The sequence below is a fragment of the Microcebus murinus genome, chromosome 1 (genome assembly GCF_040939455.1).
Source record: "Microcebus murinus isolate Inina chromosome 1, M.murinus_Inina_mat1.0, whole genome shotgun sequence".
Taxonomy (NCBI): Eukaryota; Metazoa; Chordata; class Mammalia; order Primates; family Cheirogaleidae; genus Microcebus; species Microcebus murinus.
In genome coordinates, this window is record NC_134104.1 from 138933986 (window position 1) to 138960169 (window position 26184).

The window sequence follows — 26184 nt, forward strand, 5'->3', positions numbered from 1 at the left end:
CTTTATGGTTATGGTGTTTTAAATCTTATACAGTATGTCGTCAGTGTGAAGGCAGTCACCACTCTGCAGAGACCAAGAGAAGGAAAATAGTTCATTCTAGGAGTCTCACAGCCATGTACCTTGTTCTAATTTTAGAGTGTGGATTAGGTCACTCTTACCTAAGATTTTATTGTCATAAGAATATCCCAAGATTTTTTAAAAAATATCTCTCTGAGTACGGTTATAGTTAGACAATTGGGTCCTGATGAATTATTGAAGGTCTTTTATAGTCCCAGTGTGGGCAAAACCAGGTAAACTACCTGGTTCATGCTTTCAGACAATGCTTGTTATAACACGAACTGCTTTCTTTGGCTCTGACATAAGACGAATCCTATTCATGACAATCGGATTAAAGTCATTCGTTAAGACACTTAATACTTAGAGTACCATTATGTTTCACTTCCTGGAAAGCCCAAAATACATGTAAATCTCATAGCAAGCAGAAGCTTTATCTGTTTAACTAGTAATGATGCATACTAACAAGTTTTCCCAAAATAGCAAAAAACCAGAAATTACTTCTTCCTGGAGCTGTACAGAGTATCGTCTTTACTATCTTCACTGAATAATCAACTCAAAGTGGAATTCCTGAAGAAACACTGGCCCTCACCAGCAGCATACAAGAATCAACATCATGTGGAGCGATTGAGGTCCAGAGGCCAGGCAGAAGCTAACCTAGAGATCGAGGGAAGGAAAACGCTTCATTCCGGGAGCCTGAGAGCCATGCACATCCAAGCCCTGTTACCCAAACTCTTCTGACAGCTCTGCTGCAGATATCACTGCGGAAGCCACTGGCTAATTGTTCCCTTAACACCAAAGAGCGAAGGATGGTGACAGGGACAATCGCATTCTAGCTGACACTTGTGAATGCTTATTATGTGCCAAGTACTTTTATAAGTGCTTTATTCTATACTAAAATATTTAATTTTCCTGCAAGGCTATGAAATAGGGTGCTATTACGAAACGCATTTTACAGCTAAGGTAGCCGAGGCATAGAAGGGTTAAATAACACATCCAAGGCCAAGCTCGTGAGAGACAAGGCGAAGATTTTAAATGGAGCTTTTCACTCTAAAGCCCACATCCTCAACCATCACTTCACTGCTCTTGGAAAACCGAGGTGTCCTGCTTAATGTCCACGTCCCCAGAGCTCAGAACCTACTGGAGTTTCTAAGGTAGCCCAGCGTGAATTAAAGGGGAGGGATACGAAAAGGGACAAAAAAAGATCTGAGGAGAGAGAAATAGGATTGATTTAACAAGCAATCCTTTAGTTTAATTTCTATACCTACTAAATATAGCCCTTCTTCCCTTAAACATTTTTTTTTATAAGAGAACAGAACACATTTTAATGGGAGTCAGGCAGAGAAAGGACAAGAGAGCAAGTAAATTGTTATCTGTAGATCATTGCACAAATGTAGGACATTTTTAGCAGTATTTGAAGCCATACGAAATTCAGTGAATGCAATTCTGCACAGACTAACTCACTGTTACTCTCCTGAGTGCTTGGCCAGTTTGCTAACTCTTTCCAGCTTCTTGTAGTCTTTGAAAGAAAAGTTACTGAACCTTCCTGTGCCCCTATTACCAAGGGTCTATTTGGGGAATGAAGAAAAGAATGACAATTCAGGAGGAGGAGGCAGATGGAGTGCACGCACTCAAGGTGAGAGAATGAGAACTAAGGCACCTACTCATTTATTTGGCAAATATTTGTGGAGCATTTTCTACACGCCAGGAATAAGTGCCAAGGAACTAACATAGGCCCCTATCGTTAAAGAACTTACAGTCTAGTATAGGGATCAGCACACTTTTTTCTGTAAAAGGCAAGATTGTGTGAATGTGTGTGTGTTTAGCTTTTCAGGCCATAAGGTCTTAACTACTCAACTTTCTGTTATAACACAAAAGCAGCCATAGACAATATGTGAATGATGGGTGTGGCTGAATTCCAATAAAACTTTATTTAAAAAAAAACAAAACAGGTGGCCTAAGTGCCATACTTTGCAAATCCCTGTTCTAGTAGACATCTCTCAAGAAAGGCTCACAAGGAAAACAATTTCTGTGTAGCTTCAAGCTCTGATCTGTTGCCTTTATCCTTGAACAACTTTTGTCTGGGTATCAAATATTTGAATCCCATTTAGTTCCTTAAGAGTTTTGCAGTTATTACTCTCACTGTCTATTAGTATTGAGTGTTGCTGGGGAAAATCTGTAGCCAGTTGGTTTTTTTCCCCCCAATAGGTGACTACCCAAAGTATGCTTTGCTTTGTCTTTGAGGTCCAGGAAACTTATTAGGATATATCTTATGACACCAATATGAAAGGCTTTTCCTTTCCACAGGAGATTTTAGCTCATTTATAAATACTGATATGACAAATATGTTAATATACTATTTTATATTATGCTTCCTTTTTCTAGTTTTAAAGCTTTCTTTAACATGTCATCTTTTGCTTTGCATTTGTGTTTCTTCTAATCTTTAATAGCATACATACTTTTATTATAGTGGTTACTTTTATAACTATAACTTAATACATTACCAGTTAATTCCTTACTATAAGCAATGATGAATTTAGTATATTTTCTCTTCCTTCACCATCCTTCTTTCACCTCTATTGTCCAATCATAGTCAATTATTTTATTGTTTTTAATAGATTGCTTTATAATGTTCATCTATGTGGTAGTTTAATATCCACTATTTAATATGTTCTTTCCTACTTTTTGCTGAGCTACTATCTGACTCTTCTTATATTCTTACTATCTGCTAGAGACTGAACATTGTGTCCCCCTAAAAGTCTTATGTTGAAGACTAAATCCCCAGTGTGATGTTATTTGGGGGTGGAGTCATTGGGAGGTAATTAGGTCATCAGAGTGAAGCCTCATGAATGGGATTAGTACCCTTTCAGGAGAGACATGATGTCTCTTTCTCTCTCGACCATGTGAGGATACAACAAGAAAATGGCCATTTGCTAATCAGGAAACATGCCCTCACCACATACCAGATCTGCCCATGCCTTGATCTTGGACTTCCCAGCTCCAGAACTGTGAGAAATAGATTTCTGTGGTTTAGCCACTCAGGCTACCGTATTCTGTTATAGCAGCCCAAACTGACCAAAACACTGTCTTTTCTCTGAGCTCTTACATTTCTGCTTTGCATTCCAGCATCACAAATGTGATAGGATAATTAAGTTTATTGTAGTTTATGATGGAAAATTGGTTGTGACTTTTATCTTTTTGATAGTATCTTTTTTTTCTTTGCCACTGTTTTCTGTTGTTTATTTCTTATATTGATCCTGTGCTGTACATGTTTCATTACTCACAGTTGAAATTGGTGTTTTTTGTAACAACTACATGTAGGAAGTTTGTGTAGTGTAACTTGAATCCAAACTTGAATGTTGTTTGGTTTGTGTGTGTGTAAAGAGTTTGTTTACCCTTTCCTTCTACTCAGCTAGTAGAGATAAACAACTGTAGGGTTTTCTGCAATGTAAGAACTTTTTTCTCCTCCACTCTGCTTCCTGCAGATGTGGCTCACCCACATCATTTTTCGTTTAACCTCATCTCTTTTGTTTCTTGAAAGGAATCCAGGTCTGGGGAGTCTCAGCAACTGCTGAGATTTCGATCTGGTCACCTGAGGCTGTGTTCTCACTTTCCATGGGTGACTTGTTTCGTGCTTCTTCTGAGCTTTCTGGCCATGATATATCTCTCTGCTTGGACCCCTTTGCTTGAATTCCATTGCTCTTGGCAGCCCTTCTACGGGTTTTGTAGTTTGGAATTTCTGCTATTATTTAATTTTGCTGAAAAGGGAGTTGGTATCTGTATTTTTCATTCTCCTTTTTCCTTTTGGAGAGCTTCTAGGAAGCAAAGGTGGGAATGTTGTATTTACTGTGTTCAAAGAGAGCACTGATGATAACTCAGGCATGTAACATGTGTGAAATTGTAAAGTGACCTCGGCTGACCAGAACAGGGACATGAAAACCAGAAAGAAAGAAAAAACATTTTAAGGTTAATAGTTACCAAACATCTGACTGCCTAGGGGTGAGCAACATCCTACTGGGAGATAAACAAAATATAGGAGGGCACCCAACCTATGCAGACAAAAGTGAACCTTACCAAACCTTTAGATGCTCTGCAAAGATAGGAAGATGGGTGTGATAACAAGAGCAAGATTTCTCTGTGGAAAAAGACATCTTAAGAGTAGTATGTGACCTCCCTTTTCATAGGTACGATGTCAGAATGAGTCTGTAGAATATATGTGGGTTAAAATAAGTGCTTGTTGTCATCTATTTTATTACTTTATTACTTCTAATTTAATATATTTATACACATACACCTAATTTTGCTTAGATACATAAATGTGATTATTTTCTTTACTGCAATGTCATTTCCCCCCTTTTCTCAAAAGCTTGTTTCTCCATCTCTCCAAAGTACCATTCTATGTGGGCCCTGCCCCCTTCCCCAGGTACTCCATGCTAACAATATTTTTGTCTTTTATGTTTTTCTGCTTATTCATAAAATTTACACACACATACATGCACATACACACAGATGCACAACACTTTTTATTATTAATGATACAAAAATAAGATTAGACGTTCTTTTCTGCATCTAGCATTTCTCACTCAATATTACCTTGTGCTAATTTCTCAAAATCATCTTATATGGCTCTAATCTGTCTTTTTAAATGTCTACATAAGATTTCATGGTATAATTACATACCATAATTTATTCAGTGGTCCCACCATTGATGAATATTCACATATTTTCCAGTTTTCTGCCACAACACACAATGTTGCAAAAGACATTTTTGCATATGTTTTATGCACTGGTGTTTTTGTTTCTGTAGGATCAATTCCTACAATTGGTAATTGCCGAGTCCAAGGAAATATATACTTTTTTTCAACTTAATAGAAATTGCTTAATTGCTTTCTAGAAAGGCAGAAACACCTCATATTTCTGCCAGCAATGTATAAAAATCCCTTTTTCTCCACATGCCCTTAATAAACATTTAAATGAGCTATTCTGATTTACATTAGTTTTCTTATCAGTCTTAGGATAATTTCCTCCTTTTTCACAAAGTGGTGCCATGAAAGACATGCTCAGAGAGAGATCCAAAAGGAAAATTCATGGTGTCAGGCAGTCTCCCCAGTGGAGCTCAGGGAGAATTTATTTATTCAGCAAATATGTTTTCAGACATTTACTCTCTGTGCAAAAACTGTACGAGGCACTGATCAAATTTTAAAATATATAAATATGCTCTTTAGAAGCAGAGAGTTCACATGAGAATAAATTATATAATAAAGTATAACATGGTGTTTCTATTTAGGAAGGCCTGGAATCTGCTTCCTGTTCGTGTGTGACTTCTTGAAACCTCAGTGTCTTCATCTATCAAATGGTTTTGATGATCAAGCCTACCCTTTGGGATTGCTCTATAAATTATATTGGATGGCTCACCTAAACTACTTAGCACAATGTTTGGCACAGAGCAAGCACTCAATAACTGGTTGTTGTAGTAGTAGTAGTAGTAATTTTGTTATTATTATTAAAGGTTTATGTATAAAAGGTTGAGAGTAGTGGGTAATAATATTAGACAGGTAGGTTGGGGCCAGAATGGGGAAGATCTTGAATGTCAGGTTGAAAAATTTTATCTTTAAGACTGTGGGCTCTCAAGAAAAAGAATGATATGATAAAAAAAAAATCTGTTCTAGGAAGATTTCCTCATCAGTCATTAATCAGTAGATAATTTAGGGAATGGGAGAGGCTAAAAGCAAAAAGACTAGGGAAGAGGTCTATCAGTTGGATGCTTCTTCTACAAAACAGGGTAATATTTGAAATATCTTTTAAATGGCATAGCAATGGCACTGACCAAATAAAACAGGTGACTGAGTCGTCAGATTGGATGTTGACTGTTAACAACCCAGACTGCTATCCCAGCGCTTAGAAAGCAAATAGCAACCCTATTCCTCAGTCAGAGAGCACTTTCCTGAGAATAGCTTAAATAATAGAGAGTTGCTTACTCACATGAAAAGAAATCTGGAGAAAGGTGCTTCTAGTGTTGGTTCATTGTGCAACTTGGCAGAAACTGTCAGCGCCCATCCATCTCTCTCAGAACTCACCCTTCTGGTGGACCCCGATCCAAAGGCTGCTACTGATGGCTGGTACTTGTGACTCTCTGCCTGCAGGCTCTCACGAGCCACTGGGGTGTTCTCATCCCATGGGAGGGGCAGGCTGGACATACCAAGGAGGGGCGTCCCTGGGAGCAGCTCTCACACAATGCCTCATGGGAATTGGTGGATAGCAACATTGAAGTTGTGCTACCAGGGAAAAAGGAAGAATGGCTGCTGGGTAGGATCCAATGGTCTTGCACAGAAAAGGGTTCTTTAATAATCTGGAGGTGAGGCGATGAGAACACATACCATGGTCTTGGCAGTGGAAATCTTCATCTAAATCCTGGACGGGATTCATCATCCATTGCATTTTGAATCTTTCATCTTCCTTTAGAAAAAAATGAAGAAGTTTTAGCACTCAACTTTGTGATTAACCTACCATGAATCTGATCTGCATATTTCTTACATAAAATGGGCTTAATACATCTTAATTGCCCACAATAGGAGTAACATTTTTCATAATGATTGGGTATTCACATTGCCCTTTCCCTGCATTTATCTGAGTGTTCAGACATATGTCAGAAAGAGTTAGGAATAGATTTGCCACACAACAGCTCCTGATTACACTGCCAAATCATCCCTCTCCACACGTCCACACTGAGACACGTAACACAGGATGGCTGCCTAAAAGTCATTTATTAATATCCAGACAGTTTGCGTGGCTGAGACAGGTAATGATTGATAACTTAGGCCACAAAGGGTCTTTGGAGACAGAATCTGGAGTATATTCCCATTTTGATTGAATGTCTAATGAGACCACAGTTTCCTTGTCAGCCTCCCTTTGACAGCCCGTAGCTGCTTCAGGCAGGCCTTTTGACTCAGCCTGGGACCCTGACTGCTATTTTGCTTACTTAACTTTTCCTAAGTCCCAGGCGACTTGCACGGTTCACTGAGCTTATCTCCCAGAGGTGAGACCCCCTCTGAGAAGGTCGCAAAGACAGCATGCCCGCTGAGCTGGGCCTGTCAAACATTTCACTGCAGACTGGGAAAGGCAGAAGAGTGAGTGTTTTGGACACAAAGCTGTCACCGCACTGAGTCGTGTCAGTATGTACCTGGGCCCAGCTGCTAATGCTGCCCGTGCCACGTGAAAGGCAGGAGGTGACGGAGTTTGCCGTCAACCCCGTGCTCTTTTATCATTCTTGGCGTGGAAATAAATTGGTTTCACTTTTTATTTCCTTCTTTGAAAGTTCTTTAAATTCTAACAAGCTAATGGAGCCGATTCCTTTCGCCACCCCAATCCAAGTCCATTAACACCCACTCTGAGTTTCATCATAACCTCGTGCCCCTTATTAAGCCACGCTATCACTCACATTCGGTTTGTCCTGTAGAAGGAAATACCCGACGGTGTCTGCTAATTCCCGGCCGAGAGAGGAATCCAGTGAGAGATGTCAGCCAGTCCAGAGCCCTTCAGAGATTGTTTGCTTGTCAATCGCCACCTAGCTGCGTCTTTGGGCCAACAGGGAGGAAGACAGGACATTAGTGGGAAGCCACCTTTTGGCCATCGCTGCTGGTGGGAGCTGCAAAAGTGAGGAGGCTTGGTGAGCCCCATGCTTTCAAACAAATGCTGAAGGCCGTCCACACAGCAAGAAAGCAGTGGAAGCTTCTGGCTTCCACCTCACTCAAGAGTCAGTCAGTGTACAGGAAAGGACTTCGAGGGTTTTGAAGCTTCCTCTCATGTCTTCACTGTATTTGTCATTTTATCTCCTGTTTTCACAGGCTATTAACAGGAAAACCCAAGCGTGAAAGGTGCCCGTGGCCCTGAATTAAGGAAATGCAGGAAGAAAGAGCAGAAAGATACCGTCTTGCACACAACTGGTTCCAGGGGCAACAGAAACCAAGGAAGAGTGTACGTGGTAGCAGCTACAAGGAGAGAAGAAGTTCAATTGAGGCTCTACAGTGTTTTTAGGAAGAAAAGACAAATGGAGGAAGATGTTCTTGGACTCAGAAAGGTCTCTGGAAGTTAGACCAAAACCAGACCTCTGGGAAGCACGATGTCTTACAGGAGCTGCATCAGTTTTTAAATCTAGACCTGAGCAAACGAAATGTGGTACCCATTCACCACATGTGGCTACTGAGCACTTGCAATGCAGGTACTTGGAATTGAGGTACATGCCAAATTTTGAAGACTTCATATAAAAATAGGATATTAGATGTCACTACTTATTTTACATTACATGTTGAAATATTAATAGTTTTAATATAATGGATTAAATAAAATATATTAATTTTTATATTATTTATTTTGTTTCAGGATATTATGGGGATTTAAACGTTTTAGATACATAAATTGCTTTTGGCAAGGTTATAAGTGTGCCCATCCACCAGATAGTGTTCATTGTACAGGTGTGAATTTGCCCTTCCTCTCCTCCTCTAAACTGTATGATTAAAATTAGCCTCACCTGTTTCTTTTTACCAATTTTAACGCGGTTCACATTATGCATCTATGTACACACAGGTCTGGACAAAGAGATGCAGACTTTCAAAACTGTGGGTAGATAGGTTTGCCACACTGAAATGTCGCCCTCCTCCTCTGGACCCCTGAGCTTCAGGCTTCCCTGAGAATCACTAAAATCAGCCCCAGTAGAGCAGTGAGGTCGGAGAATTTTGGCCCTGACACCAACAACCAGCCTAGAGAACAAACATGGCTTTTAATTTATGCATTGATTCTTCCTCTTGCCTCCGAAAAAGAACCAATTTGGGGGTATGCTGAAGGCACGGGAAATAGGAAACTGGAAAGAGGTGTCAGTTCCCCTCTCTGCCCTGATTATTTTTTCCTTAATTTAGCTCCGCTTTGTCACGGAAATGTGCATCTTCTTCTTGCTGACCCTGACGCAGACAGACAGTCTCCTTACATAGGAGACGCCATGGGATGGCGTGAGGAGTGCCGTCCCTTTCTCATGGGGACACTAGGCTCAGAATCATTTCAACACTCACTGTCAGGAGGAATGCGATGTCTTAGAAACACACTTTCTTATTTTTGCTTACATACTGGGGTTCTTCTTTACCCTATCAACTTATTACTGGAATTTGCAGAACATGTTGTGAATTCTGGTTGAATGGTAGGTTTTGATTTCAAACAACCTCTTTTTATTAGTTTTGTATTTTTCCTTTTGAAGAAAATCCATTCATCTGGGTAACAAAAATGGATTGACTCATGCAATGTACAAGGACATTATCAGATACCTTGTTCTCAATGAATTCCCAGAGTAACTGAGTGAGACAAATTTGTTATTAAAAAAAAAAATGACAGAAATCTGTACAGAATACAGAGACATATAAAGGAAGGACTGATCAATTTTTCCTCCAGAGAGATCAGGAAAGACTCCAAGGGCCTTTGAGTTCAGATCCCTCGCTCCCTGCACACACACACGCACACCTGCCACAAGTCTGAGCTCCAAACTTGCATATCTAGACACCCCCAGATATCTCAACTTGGATGCCTCAGAGACATCTCAAAATGTACAAAATGCATCTCGCTTCCCCCTACCAAAAAGCCACTCTTTTCCTGTCTCCCTAAGCTGCCCTCAGTTCTGCATGTCAGTAAATGGTACCACCAACCACTCAGTTCTAAACTGCAAGCTGAGTATGACCCCCAAGCCTTCCTTTTCTTCCGCGTCACCTCCGCCAATCCACTTGTGAATCCCATCAGTGCTGAGCCATCATCTTCTCTTGCTCGTGCTGAGGCAGCTGACCCCTACCCAGACTCCCTCCCTGCTTCCTGCCTTCTAGGTAGCAGCATACACGAACTTTCACAAACGTAAATCAGATCGTGGCCCTTTCCTGCTTATACCTTTACAATGGATCCTCATTGAACATGAAATAAAATTCCAAACACTTCTCTTAGAATCCACAAAGATTTCTTACACAGGGCACAGAGAGTCCTAGTCGTGAAGGGGAAAATAATAAATTGAATTACTTTGAAATTATGACTTTTGTTCATCAAAGAGAAGTGAAAAGGCAACGCATGGAGTGAGAGAAGGTATTAATATTTGCAAAACATGCATCTGTTAAAGGATGCATATCTAGAATATAAAAAATTCAAATACATCAGTAAGAAAAATAAGAACTATTCAATAGAATATGAGCCCAACACTTGAACAACTGCATGATGAAAGAGAACATCCAAATGGCCAACACACATACAAAAAGGGACTCAGCCTCATTAATCATCAGGGACTAATTAAAGCCACATTGCAATACCACGGCCACCATCAGGATGGCTAAAGGCAGATGGGCTAATTCCAAGTGTTAGAGGGTTTGGGAGCAACTAGAATGCTCACATGCTGCTAGCAAGAGTGTAAATTGGAACAAGCTGGCTAGAAAACTGTTTGGCAGTATCTATTAAAGTTGAACATATTCATATCCTATGCCCCAGCAATCTTACCGTTAGGTATATACACTCTCCTCTCCCCAGATACACTCACGCGTACACCAAAAGATAGGTACAAGATTGTTCTTAGTAGCACTATTCATAAATATGTTCAAGTTGGAAATTAACCAAATGCCCATCAATGGCTGATAAATAAATAAATGTTGGTATAGTCATGCAATAGAACATGCAACAACAATAAAAATGAATTCAATCACAGAAAAAAACATGGTTATCTTAAGACCATACTGTTGAACAAGAGAGCACTACTATATGATTTGTTTATGTTACATTTGAAAGCAGGCACGACTAATGAACGCTGTCAGAAGTGAGGTTAGTAATCACCCTGGCAGGAGTGGGGCCACCGTGACTGCAGCGGGGACCATGGGGTGCCACTGCAGGCTCTGTTTCCTGATGTGAGTGTTGGTTACACAGGTACCCTGAGTGTAAAAACATTTATGAGAAGTGTGCTTATGGTTTTTGTATGTGTCTTAAACTTCAATGAAAGTTAAAGGAAAAAAAAAAAATAATCCAAACTTCCAACCACAGCCTATAAGGCCCTGCCTTCTCTTCAATCTTCCTGAGTCTATTTCCCCAACTTTCCCTGTGCCAGCCTGGGTCTTTTTTTTTTTTTTTTTTAGCTTCTCAAATACCCCAAGTTCATTGTCACCTTGGGACCCTTGCCTGTTTTGTTCCCTCTTCTGAATGCCCTCCCCTCCACTCTTCACCTAGCTAGCCCCAAGTGTCCTTCACACCTGAGCTTAGATGCCTCCTCTTCTTGGTCATTACATTCAAAGTAGGTTTCTATCTGTTGTTTTCTATCTTGAGCTCATGTTATCTTCCTTTAAAGTACCTATCATGACTTGCTTTATTTTATGCATTTGTGTAATCCGGGGAGGTGCTCTTTGTGTTTAGAATGTTAGTTTCGTGAAGGTGCAGACGCTGCCCTGTTGGCCATAGTATCTCAGAACTAGCATGACCAACTCATCTCGTTTGACTAGGACTGTCCTGATTTTAAAACTTAAACACCCCCATCTGAGGACACCCTTCAGTCCTGGGCAAATGAGATGGTTGATCACTGTGAGCAGAAGGTAGCCTGCTGCCACTATATAGTAAACACTCAATCAATGTTAAATAAACAAATGAAAAAAATATATGTTGTTCAGGTGGACCAAATAAATAAATAAATAAAGCAGAAATATAACACTTATTTTCCAAAACTGACATAGAAAGGAAGGAAAAGTGGCCAGGATCCAGGGCCTCTGCATCCACCAGGGCCTTGGTAATGTGTTTACTATGTTTGATTATATATTGGTATAATTTTGTAATGTATCTCAGGGCTTCAAAGTTGCTTTTGTGCTTGGTAACTCTTCCCCATGACTTTTTTTACTTTATGTAAAGAAACCTGCTGAAAGACAAAGTAAGGGCCCTGCCTGCAAACAGGCTGGTCAAAACATTTCATTTAAATGATTAGGCCACGTTGGCATTCTCAGTAAATGGAAGCCCTTGAAAAAAAAAACGTATCATTATTCTGTCAGGCAGAGCAACTTTGCAGGCTCCACAAGCACTGGGGACAATTTTCATCTTCCTCTAGTGTGTCCCTTCTGGAGTATAGTTTCCTCAGCAGGTGAGACTAACAGTTTCTAAAATTGAAATGATAACTTAAGTGTTCCCCTTTTCAGCTCTCATCCAAGCTCTCCTTTTGAAACCACCAAAAGCTCTGTTATAACCTCCCTTGAGAGTAACTGCTTCTTGACTCGGCATTCTTTTCTATTAATACTTGTGCGATTAACAGGCCAAGTTCAGCTGAAATGAGACAGCAGCAATGTTTTCATGACTGGGAGGTACAAGCCAGTCAGATGGGCAGTCCCAGGCCACATAGAGCTTTGGTTACTCGTTGTTTCCCATGTCTCCACATACCCCCTTACAAATCTTCTGTCGTCCATAATTTCAACCTGGCTTTATTGGGGAAAGCATTTATGAGTAAGCATGTTGCATTATTATTATTTCCAATTCTTGATCATATGCTTTTGGTCTTGTGATTTTGTAGTTCTTTTGGTTAAAGGTTGAGTCCATGTCCCCATGCACTGATGTTGGACTTAACCACGTGACTTACGTCATTGAGTGGGGTGTGGGTGATGCCAAACTGTTCTAAGCCTTGGTCTTAAGAGGCAGCACGTGTTTCCATTCATGCTCTCACTATCCAGCCATTGCCATGAGAAGAACGTGTTCCAGTAGCTCACTGATCCAAGGAGGAAGAAAGACATGTGGAGGACAATTGGACCCAACCCACGGCTTCAAGCCAAGCTCACCTGAGCAGAACCTAGATTAGCCAACCCTCAACCAACACACAGACGCATGCGTGAGCATGTAAGGCTGTTGTTTTGGTGTGGTTTTTGTAAAGCAAAATTACTGTGTTAAAGGAAAGTTTATAAAATGAAAATGAGTCTACCTATACCTTGGTGCTCTCCTGAACCTCCTAATGAAAGTCAACCAAGTTGCATAATACCTTTACCATCCCCTTCCACAAGAGCAGTGGCAACTCTTTGGCAAACAAAGTCATCTCAGGCCAGCAAACATTTGTTGAGCATGCACTGTGTGTCAAGTCCTGAGAGCACAGGGATAAATACAATAGTCACTCAGCCTACAGAGCTTATGTTTTGGGTGGAACACAGACATCTAAAACTCTGCTGTATCATAATGTGGAAAGTGATAAGATTATAAAATGCACTGTGCTATCTTGGGACGTGATAATTCCCATTGTCTAAGAAAGACCATTTTCCAAGGTTAGGAGACCATGCATTGAGAAGATGGAGAGCCCAGGGATAAAGCATGGATACAGGCATGGGACCATTATCTAGCACTGAGTGGGCACATCTCTCACCAGTGTAGTGACAAGCTACAGGATGTCCAGTCCCTTCAGTCCTAAAGTGGTTGCAGAATGGCATTTGGGGTCATTTCTACATAGACTAATATAAAGTGATTATCTCCTCCCACTCTTTGGGTTGTCTATTTGCCCTGCTGATTGTCTCCCTGGCTGTACAGAAGCTTTTTAATTTAATCAAGTCCCATTTATTTATTTTTGTTGTTGCTGTGATTGCCCTTGGAGTCTTCTCCATAAATTCTTTGCATAGGCAATATCTAGAAGAGTTTTTCCAATGTTTTCTTCTAGAATTCTTATGGTTTCATGCCTTAGGTTTAAGTCTATTATCCATCTTGAATTACTTTTTGTGAGTGGTGAAAGATACGGATCTTGTTTCAATCCTCTACATGGGGCTATCCAATTTCCCCAGCGCCATTTATTGAATAGGGATTCTTTTTCCCAGTGTATATTGTTGTCTATTTTGTCAAAGATCAGATGATAATACGAGGATGGTTTTATAGATGGGTTCTCTGTTATGTTCCATTGGTCTATGTCTCTATTTTTGTGCAAGTATGCTATACATCTGATAGAAGGCTAATACCAGAATCTAAAAAGAACTCAAGCAAATCAGCAGGGAAAAGCAAACAACTCCATTTAAAAGTGAGCAAAAGACACAAACAGAAACTTTTCAAAAGAAGATAGACTACATATGAAAAAATGCTCAACATCACTAATCATCAGAGATGATTAGTTTCATCAGAGAAATGCAACTTAAAACCATAATGAGATATCACCTTACCCCAGTTAGAATAGCTTGTATCAAAAAATCTCAAACAACATACATCATGAGTGCGATGCACATCATCTGGGGGATGGAAACGCTTGAAGCTCTGACTCCGGGGGTGGGGAGGAAGGGGGGGAAAAGGTAACCTGAACATTTGTACCCCCATAATATGCCAAAATAAAAAAAAGTCTCAAAACAATAGTTGCTGGCATGAATGTGGAGAGAAAGGAACACTTATACACTGTTGGTGGGACTGCAAACTAGCGCATCCTCTATGGAAAAAAGTATGGAGATTCCTCAAAGAACTATTATAAAAGTAGACCTACAATTTGATCTAGCAATCCCACTAATGAGTATTTATGCAAAGGAAAAAAAAGTCATTTTATCAAAAAAAAACACTTGCACTAGAATGTTTATTGTATGCTGTGACTAGGCTGATGCCATGGCACTCACTGTAGCCTGGGCAACAAAGCAAGACTCTCTCAAAAAAAAAAAAAAAAAAAAAAAGAATGTTCATTGCAGCACAATTCATAATCTCAGAGCTGTTGAATCTATCCAAGTGCCCATGAATTCATGAGTGGATCAATAAAACGTGGTATATGTATGCCATGGAGTACTACTCAGCCATAAAAAATAAATTAATACCTTTTGCAACCATTTGGATGGGACTGGAGATAATCCTCCTAAGTAAAGTATCACAAGAATGGAAAAACATACACCACATGTACTCACTATTGAATTGAAACTAGCTGATCAGCACTCATGTGCACAGTGGGAAGTAAAACCCTACAGAAATCATGCAGGTGGGAGGAGGGAGAAGGGGATGGGTGAAATCATACCTAATGGTACAATGCACACTATCTGGGTGATGGGCACACTAATAACTTTGACTCAAGCAGTACAAAAGCAATCCATGTAACTAAAACATTTGTAACCCCATAATATTCTGAAATTTTAAAAAATAAAAGAATATTAGATACTGAGTATATTAAAATCAGTTGTGACCTTAACTTGTCCAGTTTCTGGTTGAATTCAATAAAATTCATATGAAAAGCAAGAAAAGAAAAGAAATAAAGTAATTATCTTCTGAGACTAGATACCTACTTCCCTTCAGTTTAGAGGCAAAAAGAAAAGAGATGGTTTATAGGGCCAACTTGTATAATTTCAAACAGCAATAATCTATGGCTTCTATTTGGCATGATTCTCTCCTTTTTTAACAGATATATTGAGGTCTACTTCATTTACCATAAATTTCACCTGTTTTAAGTGTACAATTCAATGATTGATTTTTAGTAAATTTACAGAGCTGTGCAGCCATCACCTGAATTCAATATTAGAACATTTCCATCTCTCCAATAAAGATCTTTTCTATCCTTTTGCAGTCATTCCTAGTTCTCATTCCCAATCATAGGAAACCATTAATCTACTTCCTGTCTCTATAAATTGCCTTTTTGTTGACATTTCATATAAATAGAATCCTACAGTATGTGGTCTTTTGTATCTGGCTTCTTCCATTTAACATGTCTCTGAGGTTCATCCATGTTGCAACATGTTTCAATTCCTTTTGTTTTTTAAGGGAATGATTTTCTCTTACTAGCTCCACCACTGGCCAATAAAAATAGAAGTAACATTTAAAATTACTCATTAAAAAAAATAAAAAATAAAATCACTCATAATTTATAGCTTTAGTTTCTCAAGCAATCAGGTGTAGGAAAGCTGGTGTCTACAAGAAATGGTGATAATACTGATCAAAAAAGAACAGGGTTTATTTTCTACCTCTCATATCCCTTATCACCCTGGCCAGAAAGAATGCACATCCTTGGAAAAAAGTCCCCATTATATATTTCCCTGACCATGCATAAGTGCTTCTTAGGCTACTTTGATCTTGATATGCTCTCTGTCTGTCTTTCTCTCTGTGTCCCGCCCTCCCCCCACCATGTGTAAGTGTGTGTGTGTGTGTGTGTGTGTGTGTGTGTGTGTTGTTGAACCTCTAACTTGTTAGTTGAGAACACTTGGACTTTTTCAGTGGTACAGAATCTTATCCAACAGGACTTTATTGGCAAAGACCAGAAAAATAATCCAACTATATTGAAGACCTAAAACTCAACTATTAAAGTAAAAACTTGTAAATAAATACCAATAGAAAAGGGACAACTTGTCTTAACACTTTGGTTTGGAAAAACTTTAAGTATTTTAGCTATGCAATTCAGGAAGGAAAACATAATTTTCGTATATAATTTTCTATATAGTTGCTTAGCGTATCCATCAGTCAAACTGGATCATCAATCAGCTCGTGATTTCAGGGGATTTTGAATTATCTCCTTTTGTAAAATCATGGGCAGAACAGCTTAAGCACTATATAGAATAGAACACTATATAGAACTCTCTATAGACTAGAGTGCATAACCAGCCAAGAAAGTTGTCCAACCTATTTGGGAATCATGAACAATCCATAGACCAGCTGTGCCCCCAAGCTAGGAACCACATTCAATACTCCCACCTCCAACCTGATGCCCAAAGAACACCTTCAGATTTGCATGTCTATTTCAGATTCCATGCTAGAATGCACTATCTGTCTTGAAGTAGCACACTAAAGCCATCTACGACATCACTATGGTCAGCTGAGAGACAATACCACGCTAAACATCTCCACACAAAGCAACTGCAACTGTGCCAAGCCTAATGTTGTAAGCTGTGCCAAGAAGAAATGATCTGGCAGTGCTTTGGCAGCAAGTTTGAATCCAAACAATCTGGAGAAAGGAAAGGCAAGGTTTAAATTAAACAGAATTTAATTGAACAAAGAAAAGGACAAGACAGAACTTTGTAACTATAATAAATCCTGCCAATTCAAAGCTAAGAAATAATGGATAGGAGAAAAGGATGGGAACATAAAACCTCCAGATCCATCTGAATCAACAAGGCTTATCTCATAAAAACAGGATTGTAAGCAACAAAAAGAGGATTTGGCCTAAGGGTCATAAAGCCACTTGCTTCTTTACTTCCATAGTGTGGAGCTTTTAGGGAAAGCAAGGGCCACAAGAATTACTCTGCATTTTAAAAATGTGCATCTCTTATGGAAAGTGTGGAGTTAACCTTATTCCTTGGTACATGGGACATTATCAGCATGTATAAGGCCTTCCCTCGTTTTATTTGCTTATTTATGTAAACCATAAGAATTCTAGAAGAAAATGTTGGAAAAACTCCTCTAGATATCAGCCTAGGCAAAGAATTTATGAAGAAGACCCTGATGGCAATCACAGCAACAACAAGAACAAATAAATGGAACTTTATTAAATTACAAAACTTCTGTACAGCTAAGGAAATAATCAACAGAGCAAATAGACAACCTACAGAATAGGGGGAAATATTCCCAAGTTATACATTAGATAAAGGGCTAATAACCAGAATCTACAAAGAAGTCAAGTAAATCAGCAAGAAAAAGGCAAACAACCCCATTAAAAAGTGGGCAAAAGACATGAACAGAAGCTTTTCAAAAGAAGATAGACTACTGGCCAAGAAACATATGAAAAAATGCTCAGGGTCACTAATCACCATGGAAATGCAAATTAAACCACAATGAGATATCATCTTACCCCATTTAGAATGGCTTTTATCCAAAAGTCCCAAAACAATAGATGCTGGCATGGATGCAGAGAGAAAGGAACACTTACATACTGTTGGTGCCACTGCAATTTGTACAAACTCTATGGAAAATAGTATGGAGATTCTTCAAAGAACTAAAAACAGACCTATCATTTGATCTAGCAATCCTACTAGTGGGTATTTACCCAGACAGAAAAAAAGCCATTTTATGACATAGACACCTGCACTAGAATGTTTATGGCAGCAAAATTTACAATCTTCAAGCTGTGCAATCAACCCAAGTGCCCATCAATTCATGAGTGGATTAACAAAATGTGGTACATGTATACCATAGAATACTACTCAGCCATGAGGAAGCATGAATTAAGGCCTTTTGCAAAAATTTGGATGGAACTGGAGACCATTCTCTTAAGTGAAGTATCTAAAGAATGGAAAAACAAATATCACATGTACTTGCTATTGAATTATAACTAACTGATGAGCACTCATGTGCACAGAGGGAAGTAGAACTCAGGAAATCAAGCAGTGGGGAGGGGAAGGAGGGTATGGGCCAAAAACTACCTAACACATACAATAAACACTATCTGGGTGATGGGCACCCTTATAACCCTGACTTAAGCATTACAAAAGCAATCTATGTAACCAAAAACATTCATACCCCCATAATACTTTGAAATAAAAAAAAAAAGAGACAGAGAATAATTGAAAGAGATGGAGAGGAAAAAAAGTTAAATTGTGGAAAAAATAAAAAGCATAAAATTTACCATCTTAAACATTTTTAAGTACAATTTAGTAGTGTCAAGTACTAGTTGTGCAACTATTTTCCAGAACTCTTTATCTTGAAAAACTGAACCAATGCCCAGCAAACAACAGCTTCCATCCCCCCACCCCACACCCTTCACCCCCAGTAATCACCCTTCTACTCATTATTTCCATGAATTTTACTGCTCTAAGTACATGATATAAGTGGAATCACATAATATTTGTCCTTTTGTGACTGCCTCATTTCACTTACCATAATGTCCTCAAGGTTTATCCATGTTGTAGCATGTACTAGAATTCCCTTTCTTTTTAAGGATGAGTAATATTCCATCGATTGTGTAGACCACGTTTTGTTTATCTGCTCATCCACTGATGAACACTTGGGGGCTTCCACCATTTGGCTATTGTGAATAATGCTACTATAGACATAGTATACCAATGGCTCTCAACACTCATCTTTCAAAATTCTTTGGGGTCTATATCCAGAAATGTAGTTGCTTGATTATGTGGTAATTCTATTTTTCATATTCTGAGGAACTGCCATACTGTCTTCTAGAGTGGCGCAGTGTTTTATGCTCCCACCAACAATGTCCAGGCATTCCAATTTCTCCACATTCTCGCCTACACTTGTTATTTTCTAGTATTTTTTTTGGTGGTTTTTTGATAATAGTAGCCATCCTAATGAGTGTGAAGTAGTGTATTTTTTCCCTTTCATCACCTTTCTCTCTTCTGTTCCCTACCCCATCAGCAATCATTTTAATGTTTATTAAGGTTTATTTATAAATATGTACTATATTTGCAAGTCTTTTTATTATATAGAGATAGATTGTTACATATCTCATTCTATTTCTTCCAATTTCCACTAAGCACTAGCTTTTTAATGTCTATCCACATTGTGCTTTGAGTCCATTTTTTTCTACCTGTTACACGGTATTCATGTGTGCAGACCACATTTCACCTACACGTTCCCATGGTGGTGAAATGGCTTCTAACACCGCACCACCACAAACAATACGGAAATTACTGTACTCCTATGCATTTCACTGAACCTGTGTGAGAACTCTTTGGGCTGTCTACCCAGGACCAGGGCATGGAAGACACCTATATATATCATAAGAGTATGAATGCTGGATTACTTTCCAAAATGGCTGCCTCACTCTACATGCTCATCGCTCTACAAGCACTTAGGTGGTCGCTGTGTCTCCTCTTTCAGGTTTTCTCTGTATTTTGCCAGTCTAATGGGTGTCAAGAGATAACTCTTTGTTTTACTTTTACTTTATTTTATTAATAATGACTTTGAATATTCTTCATATCCTTCTTAGCCTTTTGGATTTCTGTCTTCTATAAATCGCCTGCTCATACCTTTTGTCTATTTTTCTTTTGGGGTGTTGGGTTTTGTTTCTTGTTGACTTGTAAAAGTTTATTACATATTCTAGAAATTAGTCTTTTGTCAGTTTAGACATAGCGAATAGTTTTTTCTCAATATGATAGCTGTCTTTTAACTTTGTGCACAGTATCCTTAATTGAATAGAAATCTTTAAATTCATAAATTAAATTTTAAAAATAGGGACTATAAGGAGATATTGGGAAAGTTAAGTGTTACCTGCTTAGATATTTGTATTAATGAACAAAAGACACATCTCAAATTAGAATTAGCAAAAAAAAAAAAAAAAACAGAGCGAGTGGAACTTATCATGACTCAAAAATATTCAAGACTCTTGAGGGTTAGGGAAGAGGCTGAAAACAAGAACTGAAGAATAGTCAGAAACTGAGGTCTCTCTCTCTCTCTCTCTCTCTCTCTCTCTCACTCTCTCTCTCTCTCACACACACACACACAAATACACACACATACATTTTCTCTCATTTCTATTTCTCTTTGCATCTCTTTCTATACTCTTTGCATCTGCCTCACCCATCTCTCCAAACTTACTTTCCTCACTTTCCTGTGCATATAGTTATTTCACATCTCCTGAGTTCCCAGGTCCTTAGTTCAGAAAATGCACTAAGCAACTACACATCCCAATTCTAAAATCCTGGGATAGGGATTGACAGCTCCAACTGTCCAATAAACAATGGCCAGAAGGTGGAGTCAGGTCAACAGAGATAGGACTTCAAGCGAGCACCAATTTGGTGGCAGCTCTCAGAAGGGGAAAATCAGGGCTATGCTGATACCATATAAAGATTTTGAGGAGACATAGATATTGGCAATGAGTGAATATGAGACTTGTGTGGAATTTGTCTTAACACCTGACAGTGCTTCTTGCCTTGTTCTCTCTGCTGAGACCAGGGGGCACCTGAACTTCAGTTCTGATTTCTGGACCACCTTCGGATCTTGCTTTTCCAAGATTGTCCTGAGTATCCTCTTGTGCCCCTGAGAGTTGGTGAATATGTCCCATACAGCCCAATAACTGGTTTCTGCATCCTAATTCCAAAGATCATGTCACAAAACCTGTGGCTCCTGGTCCCTGACTAAGGTCTGAATGGATAATAGATTCAGTTTTTCCCATGAAAAGCAGCTTTTCTAGGCAGCTGTCTAGTCTCTAGGACCAAAGTGTAACTATAATAATGAAATACATATATTCAGTCTTTATTAATCTTTTATAAATCTGATTCTGTACCTTCTGTATATTAGACAGTTTGTGTATGCATTATAAATATTTTACTTTTTTCACATATACATACACTAAAAAATACTCAGTATTGTTGAGTTCTCATTTTGAACCAGGCACCATGCTGGGTGCTTAATGTTTACAATTGCCATTCAGCCCTATAATCCTCCCAATTATAGCCACAATCCTCACAGTGATGCTGTGAAGAATTATTATTGTCCCCAATTTTTGGTTGAGGAACTCAAAGGTAAATGATTAGGTAATTTGCCCAGAATTAGAAAGTGGTGTGTGTGTGTGAAGCTCAGATCCATATATATTTAGTGGCCAACGTTTGTTTGTCATCACAACACAATATTTTATCCTTACTTATGTGTGCATGTATTTACGCTTGTTATTCACTGGTTCACTGCTATTATTATTTGCTTTGGAATACAAGAACTCAAAAGGCAGTAGCTACTTTCTATTTGCTTTACGTTGTACCTCATGTCTCAGTTTAGACGTATACCTATAGAAAGAATGATAAGCCCACTGAGTAGAATATTCCCAAGAGTGTATAATGTCTAATTTGAACACTGAAGGAATCCTCTAGACACAAATCCAACACATGAGAAGGTTTACATAAAACACAGGAAAGTGTGGAAATACAGAATGCAAATTTACCCAGTCAATGGGAGGAGATTTTTTTAAATTTATGTATTTATTTATTCATATATATATATACATATATATATATATTTGTGTGTGTGTGTGTGAGAGAGTCTCACTCTGTTGCCTGGGCTAGAGTGCCATGGCATCAGCCTTGCTCACAGCAACCTCAAACTCCTGGGCTCAAGCAATGCTACTGCCTCAGCCTCCCAAGTAGCTGAGACTACAGGCATGTCACTATGCCCGGCTAATTTTTTCTATATATTTTTCGTTGTCCAGCTAATTTCTTTCTATTTTTTGGTAGAGACAGAGTCTCACTCTTGCTCAGGCTGGTCTCAAACTCCTGAGCTCAAATGATCCGCCCGCCTTGGCCTCCCAGAGTGCTAGGATTACAGGCATGAGCCACTGTGCCCGGCCTAGATTTTTAGTCTAATGTCTGCAGCATCTTCTTAGGAGCAATGCACAGAACAGAAGAATCCCAACCTTCCCGAAGGCCAAGCGGCCATGGCTACTGCACACATAATCACTTAGTTCCTGATTGTAGAGTCTCCTCCCAGAATGCCTCTGGGAGTCACTGCAGCCGAGTAGGAAGGGGACAAGCTTTGTGTTTGACCCCTACTGTTGGCTAGCATTAGCTATTTGACCTTGGAAAATTTACTTCCCTGAGCTCCCGTTCTCCCATCTATAAAATAATCTTTCCCTTGCAGGGTTGTTGCAAGTATTAGAAAGGATTTTTCTTCCTTATGGATGGGAGGCATCACCGTCATCACCGTCATGGTGGAAGGAGTAGGGAGAACATTAGGGACTTCATTGCACCCCAGTGACATTTTGGGGCCACAAACACATGGCTGGGGCTTCTGGTGATGCATCTGCTGAGGCCAAGGGATGGCCTGCCTCTATCTCCTCTCAGAGAGAAAGAAGGGATTCCCCAGTCCCCCATGACTCTGGAAATCTTTCAGATAAAAATGACAGGAAACCCAATCTAAACTGGCTTAAGTAAGAAGGAGACTTTATCGGCTCACTTAACTTGAGAGACCACAAAAGTGCTGGTTTCAGGACCAGCGGTATTTGAAGTTTAACCTCAAACTTCAGGGGTTTCTCTCCTTTCCTTGATTCTGCTTCCCATCCTCTGGGTTGGCTCCACAGTGTGGTAAAACTTTAAAAGGGGATAAAAAAGGCTGCCTGTAGCTACAGCTTCACACACTCTGCTCTCAGCGACCCCATGAAAATATCCCTTGCTACTTGCTCCTGGAAAAGTCACAGATTCACACCACTTGGACCAATTTAGCTCAGGCATCCATCGTGGAAGCAATCCCTAGGATCAAGGCAAGGAAATTATATTGGTGGGCTCGGGCCTGCGTCCCACAGCCAGTCCTGGGGCTAGCAGCGAATTCAGCCTCGCCTAAACCACATACACAGAGAGCAAGATAGAGGAAGTTCCCCAAGAAAAACACAGGTGCTATTAGAAGCCCCAGAAGGAAATGGATGCTGGAAGGCAAAAAACAATGGATACATAGCATAGGCCCTAAATAACATCAGGGAAAACTATAATTACCAACATTCACTCAATGTTTGCTATGCTCTGCAATAAGCACTTTTTGTTCATTACCTCATTAAAGCATCACAAAAATGGTGCAATGCATATATATTACTAGTATTACCCCCATTTAGCAGAAGATAAAAAGGAGGCACAGAGAGGCTAAGTAACTTGTCATGAGGTCAGTAAATGGCAAGGTTGAGATTTGAACTCAAGCCACATGGCTCTAGAATCCACACCTACTCTGGTGGGTTGAATAATGGCCCCCTAAAGATATGCAGGCCCTAAACCCTGGAACATGTGGGTGTTGACTTATATGGCAAAAGAGACTTTGCAGATGCGATTAAGTCAAGGATCTCGAGAAGAGGAGACTATTCCAAATTATCCTAATGGCCCTAAATGTAATCACAGGTCCTTATGAGAAGGAGGCAGAGGGAAGTTGGACTACAGAGAAGAGAAGGCAAGGCAATGATGAAAGCAAAGATTGGAGTGATGCACTTTGAAGGTGAAGGAAGAAGCCAAAGGACAAGGAACATAGGTGGCCTCTAGAAGCTGGAAAAGGCAAAGAAATGTTCTCTTCTGGGACCACTATAAAGAACCTCTTCTCTCCTTTCCTCTCCTCCCCTCCCCTCTCCTCTCCTCTCCTCTCCTCTCCTCTTCTCTTCTTCTTCTCTCCTCTCTCTATCTCTTTCTTCTTCCTCCCCTCCAGATCTCTTTGCCCCGCTTGCATATGCCCCCCTCAAATGGCAACCCCCATCTGTGTAAGGCAAGTGTCTCCAAGACTCCCCAGTGATGGTGCACATGCCTTATATAATCCCTGGGACTGTGGATACCATGGATTTCACTGTGATGATTAGGCTATATCATTATGACACGGTTCACTTTAAGAAAAGGGGATTATGCTTATGTGTCTGACCTAATCAGGTGAACCATAAAAAGATCTGGGCTCTTCCTGAGAGGAGGATGAGAAGCATGAGAGGGATACAACGGAGGGAGAGATTCCACTGCTGGCTTTGGAGATGAAATGCCCCATGCAAGGATTGAGAGCAGTCTCTGGGAACTAAGAACAGCCCCCAGTCAACAACCAGCAAGGAAATGAGAACCTCAGCCCTACAGCTACAAAAAAAACTGAATTTGGCCAACAACCTAAAAGAGTTTGGTGAAGGATTTTTCTCTAAAGCCTTGATAGAGGAACACAGCTCAGCCAACACCTTGATTTCAGCTTTCTAAGACTCTGAGCAGAGAACCTGGAGACACAGGCCCAGACCTACCAAACTGTTAGCTGATAAGTGAGTATTGTTTAAATCTGCTAAATTTCTGGCATTTTGTTACAAAATAATAGAATACTAGTATACCATTCCTGGGTCTACACAATCTCCCAATTCAAACATCCAACTCTGTGTTCTAAGAGACTAGAAAAAAATCAGCTTGTCCCTAGTTGGGTCAAATGTCCAACACTGACCTAGACAGCTATGGCCAGTGGGCCCAGCCATGTTTCCCACTACTTCCTCTGCAGTGGTTGTGGATATACAACCTCAGGGAAGAGGGCATAGACAAGGCCCACAAGCTGGCTGGTGTATGCTGCTATTGTCCTTCCAATCTGATTGTTGTAGCTTTCTATCAGTCTACACCCTGCTTTGCATTATGTGCATTTCATCTTGCCTAGTTAGCTCATGGACTCATCAAAGGCAAAGAAGTGGTTTGACACAATAAGACAAGCACTATCTTAAGGGACACAGTGGGCTGAGTGCAAATCTACTTCCTTGCTGTGTGAGCTTAGGCAAGTCACTTAGCCTCTCAGGATTCCTTCCCTCATTTGTGAAACGAGAGCAACATGCCTACCGTGCAGGGCTGCTGTGACAATTAAATGAGATGAAATAGGTAAGCCCATTTGTGGGTCTTCAGTAAATACCAATTCCCCTCTGCTATTCTTTATCCATTTTCTATGTCCACCATAGCAGCTAACACAACAGTATGAGCTCACTGCTGCATAAAAGCAAATTTTAAATCCATACATTGGTTGGCTGATTGATGAGAAGGAGTAAGGCAACCAATAGCATGGAAGTAACCCAATTATCACATGCCACAATGGTGTCAGCAGAGGACAGAACTAGTAACAGGTTCCCTGGATTTGAGTTGGCCACAAACATAATAATGAATAACATGATAATAGCATCAGACATTAATTGATAGTGTCCTATACTTTGTACCAGGCACTGTGCTGAAGGCCCCCTTAGTGTATCTCATTTAATGCTCAACAAGAACCTTTCATAAGTACCATCATTACCCCATTTTACACACAAGGGATGGACATCCAGAGAGACGAAATGACTTACCCAGATAAGGAAAAGCCAAAACTCAATCCTGAGTCTATATGACTCCAAAGTCCAAAGCTCCTAGTCACTCTACTTCAAATTGCCATGAACATGGTCTTCCTCTTTTGGAAACAGAATTCAAGTTGGTGGAAACACTTGTACCCACGGAGACTGAAACTGAACAGTAAGACATAATTCTTTTCATTGACATCTAGGCTCTTTTCACATCCTTAAATTTCCAGGAAAGATTATTTTTTAATCACAGGGAAATATCCAAGGAAAGGATAATGGGCTTATGTCTGCCAAACCACAAGTGGCTCCTCAAAAAGTAGAGTCGAGAACAACTCCATCTCCTCGTCTAGAGGAACACTCCCTCAGTGAAGTCTTCCAGAAAATTTCTGCTTGATTTTCAGTTGTTCAAAAAATTAAGACAAAATGAGAAGCCTGTCCTTAGAAGCCAATAGTCTCTGTGGGGGTTTTTTTGTTTTTTTTTTTTTTTAATGCATGACTGAAAC

General features: G+C 39.8%; 1 long non-coding RNA gene across 1 annotated transcript; it reads right to left on the reverse strand.

The window, feature by feature from the left end:
• On the reverse strand, nt 1–26184 carry LOC142861568 (uncharacterized). The gene is made up of 5 exons (XR_012912801.1): nt 25691–26184; nt 7493–7628; nt 6432–6510; nt 556–711; nt 1–63 (listed from the first exon to the last, which is right to left on the reverse strand). It is a non-coding gene; the product is annotated as an uncharacterized LOC142861568 (long non-coding RNA).